This window comes from Myotis daubentonii, chromosome 14, assembly GCF_963259705.1.
Source record: "Myotis daubentonii chromosome 14, mMyoDau2.1, whole genome shotgun sequence".
NCBI classification, from domain to species: domain Eukaryota; kingdom Metazoa; phylum Chordata; class Mammalia; order Chiroptera; family Vespertilionidae; genus Myotis; species Myotis daubentonii.
The window spans coordinates 50,486,074-50,499,133 of record NC_081853.1 but is presented as its reverse complement, the minus strand read 5'-3'; the positions used below and the strand labels follow the sequence as shown (position 1 = coordinate 50,499,133).

The 13,060-nt window shown below is 42.7% G+C and overlaps 1 protein-coding gene across 10 annotated transcripts in view; it reads right to left on the bottom strand.

Moving 5' to 3' along the window:
• Positions 1–13,012, bottom strand: part of ZDHHC3 (zinc finger DHHC-type palmitoyltransferase 3) — a 42,515-nt gene extending 29,503 nt beyond the window's left edge. For 2 of the 10 annotated variants that reach the window (XM_059664347.1, XM_059664348.1), the window contains exon 1: positions 8,278–8,392. The gene's annotated coding sequence lies outside the window, so the exon portion shown is untranslated. Of the gene's footprint in view, positions 1–8,277; positions 8,430–12,871 lie in introns of those variants that run through there. The other 8 variants (XM_059664350.1, XM_059664352.1, XM_059664345.1 and 5 more) reach the window with 7 other exon arrangements.
• Positions 13,013–13,060: the final 48 nt, after the last annotated feature.

Below are 13,060 nucleotides of genomic sequence, written 5' to 3'. Positions count from 1 at the left end.
TCCCCTCCCAGCGCCTTCGTCCCATTCCCTTGCCCTGGTGGCTCTCTAACATGCCTTTCACTCAATTCCCTCTGACTCAAAAAGACATTCATGAAGCAGCCACTAAATGCAAGGAATTGTGTAGGGGGCTCACACCCAGGGGATGAGGAGGACAACAATGTTGAGGTAATTGGGTGCAAAATTCAAGGACAACAATGTGTGTGCTGCCCTGCTCAGTCCTCTCCCAGTCCTCTCCCAGCTCTGAATCTGGTAAGACCAGTCTTACTTGCTTTTTCCCTGCTAACTTGCAAGTCCCATTTGTTTAGCTTTGTAGCCTGGTATCTGGCATGAGTGTATGCTCAAATCAGTATTTGAATAAATGGGTATGTGAATCAGACAGACACACCCCACAATAATCCTAACACATAGGTTTCTAGACAAAGGCCATGGAGTGAGTAGACCTGGGAGGCAGAGTGGAGGTGCTGGTGGGGTAGCTATATGAAATATTTACACACAGATTGGCTTTATAAACTCAAAATCAGGTGCAATTATTTTCCTTTGGCTTAGAGAATAGGATAATCCAAACACTCAAAAACATAAATGAATATTTAACATTTTAATACATCTAGTATCGTGTTGGGTTGCTGTCAGTGAGGCTGGTCTGGTATCCTCTTGAACTTACCCCAAACATGGGCTTCGCACCTAAACTAATTTTTACTAGTTAACTCAGTAAATAATCACTTAATTTAACAGGCCCACTGAAAGAAGGCAGCATCTTTTTCTGCCATTTCTACCGTAATTCTCCCTTGAAATTCATCCTAAGGAGTACATCCATAACCTGTGGTTTAAATCCTATGGTCTTAAGAATATGGTATTTGCCTCTTTAAAATCTTCTTCCATATCCAAGGAATTGACTAAAGTATCAGTGTTCACAGGCCAGCCGCACAACTTCAAAGATGAACAGGAAATTAATTTATTTGGGCTAAAATTATCTTAATTTGTTGTAAGACTCCCAAAGAACTATATATTTTATACCCATTTTAGATGATTCTCAGAAAAACAAAGAATGGACCATGAATTCACTGTCTGAGATGCCTCATAATATAGAATGAGTCACTAAACGTTTTTCAAAGGGTGTTGTCCAAAGGAAAGGCGCCTTATCTTCTGATTAAATCTGCCAGCCAAGGAAGGTGCCCAGACAGGCAGTGCTCTGGCTTCACCAGTGAGCTTGCATTGTTCCTCCCTCCTGCCTCCTGTCTGTCATACTTAACCTCCACCAAAAATTTTAAGAAGTAAACTATTGCACCCCCAAACCAAACTCTATACACATTAAAGTTCATTGAGGGAACCAGGAAGTGGGAAGTTAAATTTGCCTTTTTGACTCATAACTGGTCACCTTCTTATAAAACCCTCCATGCATGTACCCACTGGGACTCCTAACAAGGGGTTTTCATTTCAGAACAAAGTCTGGTTTTGGCCAGGCTAACAGTTCCTACATTTACTACAACTGGCTTCTTTACCACCTCCCGGCTTTCTAGAACTATTAAAAAATACACACACCCACATACAGGATGATACAATGTGTGACACAAACATTGGGGGTCTGTAGAAACTACCGCTCATTTGGGTAACACGTTCTACTTTCCCTTTTTATAAATGTGCTCTATCTGTGTTGCAACAATGAGAAAGATTAACGAGACAACTTTAAAACAAGACCACACATAAGATTAACTGTTGAAAAACAATCACTATCTGAGTCAGACCTTTCGAGTGGAAAGGAGCCACAAAGACCATCTAGTGCATTTCAGTCAAACTCTTTTGTTTTACAGAAGAGAAAAATCAAAGTCTATTTGAGATTTTTGTCTAAAACATCAGTTTAGACAAAACATGCAGTGCTGTCTGCAGGAGTAGAGATGGACCCCAACATTAACTGAATGGCTATGATGACTGCAGACTCATAAAGCAGCTTGTTTTAATTCTTACAATAGCACAGTAGCTTTTATTATTCACTGTACAGATAGAGTGAGGTGCAGAGGTTTTGGTTAAAGTTCTCAAGGTCATACAAAGCGAGGGAGTGGTAAAGCCAGAATTCAAAAGCAGCTCTGCTTGTCACCATAGGCCACATTTTGAGCATAGCACAGGGCTTCTTCCCCCTACCCCGACCCCTCACAAAGAGGAGAGGAGGAATGGCCAAGCAGGAAACAGGAGTTCTACTTCCTATGCCTCTCACGCATTTGATGGACCTGAGGAGAAGTCACTTCAACTTAGCTTTGTCTTCATCTCTAAAGAGAGCAGGAAGGCCTAGATCTCCATGCTGTGATTCTTTTTTTAAAAACCCAAGAAATGGACTCTAAGCAGACTCTCCTCCCACCAGCTCCTGGGAACCTATAATGCCCATTCTTAAAAAAATAAAGAGCACTCTTCCTCATGAGTCATTTTACTCTGTCAGCTGCCTCTTTCATGGATCGTATTTCCACTAGGCTAGCTGACCTCTTCCAAACTCTGGTCCAGCCTGTTCTACAGAGGGGGGGAAAAATGAAGCTCAAGCCCTGGCTGGGTGCCTCAGTTGGTTGGATGTTCCATACACCAAAAGGTTGTGGGTTCGATCCCCGGTTGGGGCAGGAATGGAAGGCAACCGATTTTCCTCTCCCGCCCCCACCCCCCCCTTCTCTAAAAAAATAAAAGAAGCTCAAAGAGTTAATTGATGTTATAAAATGTTAGAAAAGTTGCTAACGTCCTCTCTAGTTCTAATGAATGGTATCTACTAGTTGCTTCTACTGCCATTGCCTGCACTACCTCCTCCTTCCAGGGAGCCTGCAGCCCAGCAGGAGAATTTTTATAAAGGTAATATATATTACTGACCTAGCTACCCAATCAATATTTGTCAATGAATGTGATACTCTCAGTATAGGAACCCTTTGTAAGTTACACATTTTGTGCTCTAAGGTGCGAGCCTGGCTGAACACCAGCCAACATTTAGAAGACTTACCATGATTTAACTTAGGAAGTAGGAGGGCTGTACTGCTTTAGCCAGGGGTCACCCTAAGCTTGAGTCCCTAAAATCTGCTTCTGCTGATCTAGCACACTGCTTTTTCTGAGAGAAAGCCCACGCATGCTAGACAGAGACCAACCAGCAAAGGTTCCCACCTAAGGATGTTAAAAATAGCACCCAACACCACATGGTGCCATGTGCAGGCATGCAGCCACTGTGACATCACCCAGGAAAAAGCTTGGTCTTTTTTTTAGGGACAAAAAGCAAAAGTGCTTGGAGGGATCTGAAAAAAAGACCGAGAAAAGAGAGTGAGAGAACAGTTATTGTAACTATACCAGGTTTTGCAAAGGGATTCTATTTGAACAACCAATGGATCAAAGAAGAAATTAAACAGGAAATAAAAAAAGTTTCTTGAGACCAACTAAAATGGAAACACAATATACTAGAATTTGTGGGATTAAAAAGGAGGAGGAGGAGAAGGAGTGAGAGGAGGAGGAGGAGGAGGAGATGATGATCACAAATAAACAACCTAACTCTATGCCTTAAGGAACTGGGGGGGTGGGGGTGGGGAACAACTGAGACCAAACTTAGGAGAAGAAAGAATAAAGACTAGAGCAGAGATAAATAGAGAATAAAAATAATAAATAAACAAAATTGACAAACCCTTAGCCAGATTATCAAAGAAAAAAGAGAAAGGACCCAGAGCAACAAAATTATAAAGGAAAAAGGAGACATTACAATGAATACAGCAGAAATTCAAAAGGTCATAAGAGGTTGGTATGAATAAACTATATGCCAACAAATTGGACAACTTAGAAGAAATAGAAAATCTGAATAGAACAATTAAAGTAAGGAGACTGAGTCAGTAATAAAAAACCTCTCCCAGCCAAAACCGGTTTGGCTCAGTGGATAGAGCGTCGGCCTGTGGACTGAAAGGTCCCAGGTTCGATTCCGGTCAAGGGCATGTACCTGGGTTGCGGGCACATCCCCAGTAGGAGATGTGCAGGAGGCAGCTGATCGATGTTTCTCTCTCATTGATGTTTCTAACTCTCTATCTCTCTCCCTTTCTCTCTGTAAAAAATAAATAAAATATATTAAAAAAAAAAAAAAAAAAAAAAAACCTCTCCCAAAAGCCGAGGGCCAGATGGCTTCACTGGTGAATTTTAGCAAACATTTAAAGAATTAAAACCAATCCTTCTCAAACTTATACGGTTAAAATGTCAATACTACCAAAACATTAGAGAGGAGGGAACATTCCCAAACTCATTTTACAAAGCCTACATTATCTTGATACCAAAACCAGAAAAGAACACTACTAGAAAAGAAAACTACAGGCCAATATCCCTGATAAATAATAGAGCAAAATTCTCTATAAATACTAGCAAATCGAATTCAGAACATATTAAAAGGATCTTACACCATGACCAATTGGGATTTATCCTTGGGGTGCAAGGATGGTTCAACATATACAAACCAATCAATGTGAACAAGAAAAGAATCACATGACCACCTCAATAGATGCAGAAAAAGTATTTGACAAAATTCAACATCCATTCATGATTTAAAAAAAAAATTAACAAATCAGGCACAGAAGGAACAGATTGCAACACAATAAAAACCATATATTACAAGCCCACAGCTAATATACTCAGTGGCAAAAGATTGAAGGGTTTTCCTCTAAGATCAGGACCAAAGACAAGGGTGACCACCCTCATTACTCCTAATCAACTAGTACTGGAAGTCCTAGCTAGAGCAATCAAGGAGAGAAAAAAAAAAGTATCTGAACTGGAAAGGAAAAGGTAAAATTGTCTCTTCACAAATGACATAATTTTCTATATCGAAAATCCTAAAGACTCAGCCAAAAGAAATGTTAGATCTATTTAAAAAAATCAATAAAGTTGCAGTATACACGGTTAACATATAAAAATCAGTAGCATTTTTATACAGTAACAAATTTTCTGAAAAAGATATTAAGAAATTGATCCCACTTACAATAGTGTCAAAAACAAAAAAAAAGAATAAATTTAACTACAGAGTTGAAAGACCTCTACTCTGAAAACTACAAGACATTGATGAAAGAAATAGAAGAAGACAGAAATATGGGAAGGTATTCCATGTTCATAGACTGGAAGAATTAATACGGTTAAAATGTCAATACTACCAAAAGCCTTCAATAGATTCAATGCAATCCCTATCAAGATTCCAATGGCATTTTTTACAGGAGTAAATAAAAAACCATTCCTAATATTTACATAAAACCACAAAAGACCCCAAATAGCCAAAGAAATCCTGAGAAAGGAGGATAAAGTAGGAGGCATCACACTTCTGATTTCAAGCTATACTTTAAAGCTATGGTCATCAAAACAGTATGGTACTGGCATAAAAACAGACAAGTACATCAATGGACCAAAATTAAAAGCCCAGAAATAAACCCAAGCATATTTGATTGACTATTATTTGACAAGGGAGCCAAGAATACTCAATGGAGAAAAGACTGTCTTTTCAATAAATGGTGCTGGGCCAATTGGATATTCACATGTAAAAGATTGAAACTGGACCCATATCTTACACCACTCAGAAGAATTAACTCAAAATGAATTAAAGACTTAAATGTAAGACCTAAAACCATGAGAACTGCTAGAAGAAAACATAGGAATAAAGCTCCTTGACATGAATCTTAGTAATAACTTTTTGGATATAACACCTAAATCACAAGAAACAAAATGAAAAATAAGTAGGACATCAAACTAAAAAGAATCTGCACAGCAAAAGAAACCATCAACAAAGAGAAAGACAACCTATAGAATGGGAAAAACTATTTGTAAACCATATCTAATAAGGGGTTAATATCCAAAATATATAAAGAACTCATATAACTCAGCAGCAAAACAAACAAACAAACCAATTAAAAAATGGGCAAAGGACCTTAACAAACATTTCTCCAAAGACATATGAAAGGCCAATAGGTACATAAAAAGATCCTCAACATCACTAGACATTAGGGAAATGCAAATTAAAACCATCCTATAGCCGAAACCGGTTTGGCTCAGTGGATAGAGCGTCGGCCTGCGGACTGAAGGGTCCCAGGTTCGATTCCGGTCAAGGGCATGTACCTGGGTTGCGGGCACATCCCCAGTGGGAGATGTGCAGGAGGCAGCTGATCGATGTTTCTCTCTCTCATCGATGTTTCAAACTCTCTGTCTCTCTCCCTTCCTCTCTGTAAAAAATCAATAAAATATATTTAAAAAAAAAAAACCATCCTATATAATAAAAGGGTAATATGCAAACTGACCATAACAATTGGTCGCTATGATGTGCACTGACCACCAGGGGACAGACACTCAATGCAGGAGCTGCCCCATTGGTCGGTGCGCTTCCACAAGGGGAGTGCCGCTCAGCCAGAAGTCGGCTTATGGCTGGCCAGCGCAGCTGCAGTTACGCTATTAGTCGGACATCCCCCCAAGGGTTCCCGGGCTGCCAAGGGATGTCTGACTGCCAGCTTAGGCCCAAGCCCCCCAGGAAGCAGGCCTAAGCCAACAGGTGGACATCCCCTGAGGGGTCCACCTGCAAGAGGGTGCAGGCCGGGCTGAGGGACCTCCCCCCGAGTGCATGAATTTACACACACCAGGCCTCTAGTAATGAGTTATCACCTCATACCTCGTAGAATGGCCATCATCAAAAGAAATAACAAATGTTGGTGTGGATGCAGAGAAAAGTGAACCCTCATACACTGCTGGTGGGATTATAAATCGGTACAGCCACTATGGAAAACAGTATGGAAGATCCTCAAAAAATTAAAAATAGAAATACCATATTGTACAGCATTTTTACTTCCAAGAAGATATCCAAGGGAAGTGATAACACTAACTTGAAAAGATATCTGCACCTCCATGTTCATAGCAGCATGAAACAACCTGTGTACTGATGGATCAATGGATAAAGAAGTTAGGGGATTAAACACATACACACACACACACACACAGGAATATTACTCAGCTATAAAAAATGAAATCCTATTTGCAACAATATGAATGGAACTTGAAGGCATTATGCTGAAATAAGTCAGACAGAGAAAGACAAATATTGTATGATCTCACTTACATGTGGAATAAAAAACACACACTCACAAAACATAGAAAAAGAGACTTGTGGTTACCAGAGATGGAGAGTAGAAGGAGGGGAAACTGGAGGAAGATGGTCAAAAGGTAAAAACTTCCAGTTATAAGCTAAATAAGTAGGAATGTAACATACAACATCATATCCCTATAGTTAGCTATAGTGACTACAGCTAACACTGCTGTTTGATACATAGGAAAGTTGTTAAGAGAGTAAATTCTATGAGTCCTTCTGGGAGGCTATGCCAAACAGAATGAAGAAAGTGTGGAGTCAAGAGGCCAAAATTCTACTCCAGGTCCTAACAGTCATCAAAGTCATGATTTTGGGCAAGACAGCTACCCTCCCTGGGCCTCAGCTTCCTCATCTATAAAACAGACAGAAGACTGAGCTGACTGCTTGGGTTCCTTCTTCAGGTCTGAGACTCTGATTCCTCTCTTCCCTGGAACAAATTCAGTATTTCCTTTGTTAATTTCTTGGATTTTTATTTTTATTTATTTATTTATTTTAATTTCTTGGATTTTTATATTTTTATCGAAAGCATCCCTTAAATTCCTTTCCCCATCATTTTATTTTTTAAAAAACCATCTATAAGTGTTAGCAATTTTTCTGAACATTTTTAGTTTTTTCAATCAAATATACCATTTCATTTTGTACATTCATTTATTTTTTTGTCAGAGTAGAAAAGCACTATCAAAATACATCACATTTACAAAGTGGCAAAAGAGAAGCCTTAAAATCCAAAGTTAAACATGACCATTTTTCAATGTTTAAATATTTGCATATCTAGGATCTGCTCTAAGTGTACAACCTAGTGAGATATGCATTTTAGGGTAATATGAGGCTTAGAGAGGTTAACTGACTTGCTCTAAGTCACAGAACTAGTTAGTGGCAAAGTACACATCATTGGAGTGGATGCCCAATCGTCTTGCCACCATAGATCCTTATCTTCCCAACCAACCTGCCTTTCTAGATTCCCTGCTACTATTTCTTGGTTTAGAAATGTATACTTTGTACATAGCAAAGTTAAAACTTATTGCAACGGGACTGGACTTGTCCCACTAGGCTCATTTTACCAACGTGAAAAATTGATTCCATCCAAAGGTGTTCCATGCCCATGGACCCTGCAGAAGAAACATTCACGTCTCAGGTACCAAGAAAGTCCAGAGTTCAATCGCCAAGTCTCTACATACCAGGAAGTTTGCAGTTTGGAGAAAACTATGAAAAGATGTGGTTTTCCTGGATGAATGACTATTAGGTGGGGCATGCAAAGGGAGCCTTCTCACGTTCACAGCTCACTGCACCTTCACCGCCAGAAATGACCTGGCCATGTGTCTCTGGAAATCTGCTTCCAAAGAGGAAGGCAAAGGATTAAAAAACGTAAAAACAAGAAGTAACTAGAGGGAGTATGTAAGTAGACTCTTTTTTTCCCTCCCAACAGGTCATTATCCTGACATCACTCCCCTGTTTCTGCTTCAGATTCTGTTACTTTCTATGGCTATCCGGGTGTGTATGTGTTTAGAGCAGCCATAGGCAAACTATGGCCCGTGGAAATGAATAAAACTAAAAAAAAAAAAAAAAGACCGTACCCTTTTATGTAATGATGTTTACTTTGAATTTATATTAGTTCACACAAACACTCCATCCATGCTTTTGTTCCGGCCCTCCGGTCCAGTTTAAGAACCCATTGTGGCCCTCAAGTCAAAAAGTTTGCCCACCCCTGGTTTAGAGAGTTCTAGATTTGCTAATCACCATATGTGACCCCCTTTTCGCACATATGCCCTAATGCAGGGCCACCCTCTCAAAATGAAGCACACTTGTGAAGACCCTTCCTCTAAACGAGAGTAAGTTTTATCCATGTATTCCTATCAATTTTTCTATCAATGTGATCGTAAGCTATAATTTCCAGAACAGCAAGACAGACACAGACCTGCTGGCTAGATTACGACAGGTTACTTATATTGAATATTCTTTAAGACAAAATACAGGCATAACAAATGCAAAGCACTTAAAGGAAACACATCTACAGAGAAAACAGTAGCTCCCACTTCTGCTTTTCTGGGGTGCTAGGCTATTGTGAAAATGCAAAGGAAAAAGACCTAAAATTTGGCTACCTCTTTTACGACTGGGAATAAAATGTTTGTTACTCTGCTGGGCTTATAGGAGCTTTCCGCAACTTCAGCACCACGGACTCTGCCCGGAAGCTCTTCTGTCCCCGGCTTTTACTGCGTTAATGAACCACGGCTAGGTTTTTGTTGCCGGCTGGTGGCTAGCAGTAGGTCTTTACCTCTTGCCCTTGATACCTGGCCAGCACAATTAGCACCTTATTATAGGCTGGCCTCTTGTCTAATTACCACGAGTCTCAACTGAGCATTTTATTTTATTGTCTTGTTCATGCACTAGTTCAAGTGCCTGGGCTCTCCAGCTACAAGTTCTGAAATTCTTTTAGGGAGGCATGTGTTTTCAGTTTACCTCTTCAGGCCCTGAGCACACTACTCATGAGCATGCAAACAACTACTTTCTGTTTGTCTGAAGAGCTTCTAGGAGTCATTCTGGGTGTAAAGCACATGGTTGGAATTGGGTCTCCATGCCTATCTCAATCCTCCGTACCAGATCCACTGGCCCGCGCTGCTACTGAGTGCCCTCCTCAGCTCCTTTGGGTTAAGCTCTACTCGGCCTTTTAGATGAGGGAAAAGGTGAGTAACCTCATCTAAAAGGTGTCAGACAGGAATTTCTCATTAGCACCACACTCTATGTTCCTCAAAAAAAAAAAAAAAAAAAAAAGATTTACGAGATGGGAGTTTATGTTTGAACAGACTCCTTGCTTTTAACATTAAAACAAACTATAGCTTATAGGGCAGTTACCAATTCCATTACCAACATAGGCCTCCTTCAGCAAATACTCCAGTGAAGGTAATGGGGCCTGGGGAGAGACTGCCCAAACGGATGGTTAGGTGTACAAGTATGGGAGCCAGATTATCTGGTCTCAAATCCTGGCTCTGCCACTTACTACCTTGGTCTAGACCAGCAGTCAGCCAACTGGTGGTCCGAGGATCAGGTCCAAAAGGTTGGCGACTGCTGGTCTAGACAATTACCCTCTCTGCACCTCAGTTTCCCAATCTGTAAAACAGAGATAACTGTAGCTGTCTCACAGAACTATTGTGAGAACTGAATCAGATAATCTTTATAAAGTGTTTTAAACAGTTCTTGGCATATAATAATCACTAGGCAAGTTTGTGTTAAACAGAATTAACAGAGCACTGAAATTTAGAACAGACAGACCTATAAAACAGTATGCTCCCCAAAGAATCTGACAGTGATGGAAAAATTAGCTGTTTTAATAGAATGTGCTATCCCTGGCTTCTTGATTTTCTGGCTAACATAAATTCTTTAAATTGCTTCAATAAACCAAAAAAGAACTCTGAATTTATGGGTTTTTTAAATGTCTAATGCTTGACCTAGCTGGTCTGGCTCAGTGGATAGAGCGTTGGCCTGCAGACTGAAGGGTCCCAGATTCGATTCTCATCAAGGGCACATGCCTGGGTCACAGACTCCATCCCCAGTAGGGGGCGTGCAGGAGGCAGTTGATCAATGATTCTCATCATTGATGTTGCTCTCTCTCCCTCTCCCTTCCTCTCTGCAATCAATAAATATATATATATGTTTTAAAATGTCTAATGCTTCGTCACAACAAATGGGATGGGATGAAAATGTCCTGGTGACATTGAAGTAGAACAATGAGGGAAGGTGTCATTGTTTAGTAGAGAATTTAGAATGAACATTCTACTGTTTCCACCTCTCACCTACTTAGCCTAACATGTCTGACATCATTCATAATATTATTTAGCACATACTGCCAACCCTTCTCCATCAAGGAACTTTTAGTCAGTTGTCAGGGAAACAGTTCAGAGATGTTCTATATTTTTAAAGATTTTTATATAGAGATGATTCCATGGTATCCAAACTCAGACTTCTCTTTCTGTATCTTTTCTGATCTGTCCATTTGCTTCCACTTTTTAAATCCCCAGTCCTCTTAAATATCCTAGCTACTAAGATTCCAGATCCAGGGTCTCCCCTTTCTGAGCAACCTCTAGCACAAAACACCCCTTTTAATGCCAGCAGTCTCTCGTTATCTCATCCCAGAGTTCCTCGCATGGAATCCAGGCGTCCAACCACACACAAAGGCATCTATGTGCCACAACAGGTGGGGTGCCTGTTTTCATTCGTAAGGGAACCCTTCCCGCTTCACCTTTTCCAATTTCCCTGGAGGGCAAAGTCCTCCCCTGCAAGCTATCTTCCCTGTAGAGACCTATGTAGAGACATAAGAAACAACTAACGTCTAGTCTACTAAGAAGTGATCATCTCTGTATTTTGGGGAATCAGCAGTTTAGTGCTTAACAATGTGGGAGGGTATTTTCTTTTGTACCTTCCTCTGACCCACCTCCCTTTCCCACTGTGCTCATTAGCGCCGCCACCATCGTAGCTCTTAACCACCATGTTCTGCGGTTACATTGGCCCTGGAGCCTCCCCTTCTGCCTGAGGAGGGTGTCTGCGTAGAAGTCGTGTTTCACTTGTCTTAGGGTTCCAAAGCTGGCCCAAAGCCCATCCATGGTAAGCTCGCAATAGTTAAGATCTGTGAAACTGTACTGAAGATACCGTCTGCAAAACACCAAACATTTTTTCGGATGATCAAGCCATCTTGTTTTGAAAACAAGAAGATTCTTGAAAAAAAAAATGGGACATGTGGACCCAGTTGGGTTGGTTGGGCGTCGTCTATGCACCTGCATCTATTACTGGTCAGCGCAAGTGCCTGGGATCCCTGCTCAGGGAGCATGCGGAGGGCATGGGATGGATGTTTCTCTCTCACACAGATGTTTCCCTCTCCCCCTTCCCCTCCCTCACTCTCTTCCTCTTTCTAAGCATGTCCTCCGGTGAAGATTTTTAAAAAGAGGGGATGCATTTGGAAAAGTTACCAGATGCCCTCTTTGCTTCCTTTGGTTAACTTTCCTGCATTTATCCACATGGCTCCTTTAAAATCTGTACCATACCCCGTTTGCCCCGCCTTAATGGGCTCCTTCAGTGAGCCCGTATTCACCTTGCAGGTATCCTTTCTGGATATCCAAGGCCCATGGTCCTATACGGCCATCGCCTGGGCTGTTTCCCCCACCCCCAGCACACACCTCTAAGCGGCTGTCCACAGCTCCCAGAATCGCCCCATCAAGCCAGGGCTCCCAGCCAGGCACTGCTGGGAAGCGCCGGGGACGCCTGGGCACTGCGCCGCTCGCCAGCGCCGGTGACCAAGGCTCTCCTCCGCCCGGGACAAGGGGATCCGGCAAAGTCCTGGGTCAGCGGCAGGTCAGCCCGCGAGAGCGAGAGCGGAGGAGGGGAGAGCAGAATCCCCGGGGTGGAGCGCGGACGCCTCGGGGCTCACTCCTGGCCCGGACCCTACCCACCACGAACAACCTAAAGCGGGCTTCATCGCCGCCTCTTTTCAACCTCCCCAGGGACCAGGGAAATGCAGGGCCAGGGGGGTAGGGGAGAGCGGGGAGACGGCCCCCCGGGCCGATCACGAAGTCCGCTCCCTCACTCGGGGTGTCTGTCTGTCTCTCTCTGTCCCTCTAGCACATGACCGGCTACTTCACACGCACACGACCTGCTCCTTCACCTCCAGCCCCGAGCACACTGCGCCGCGCGCCTCTCCCACGGAGCCCACCGGCTCCGTCCTGGCCCGCGCCCTCGCCGCATCCCGGCGTTTCCACCCAACCCCAGTTCCGCCTCCCAACTGACCGTGAAGTCGGAGGCAGTTCCCCAGTCCCAGGCCCCTAGCGAGGCTCCCGCCGCAGCCGCCGTCGCCTCCCCCTGCAGTCCGCGACCTGGGACCCGGCCTCGGGCCGCAGCGATGGCTCCCAGGCACGAGGCGCCGCGCCTCCCTGGACTCGGCCAGACACCCGGCGGCGCACAGGAGAAGCCCATGGA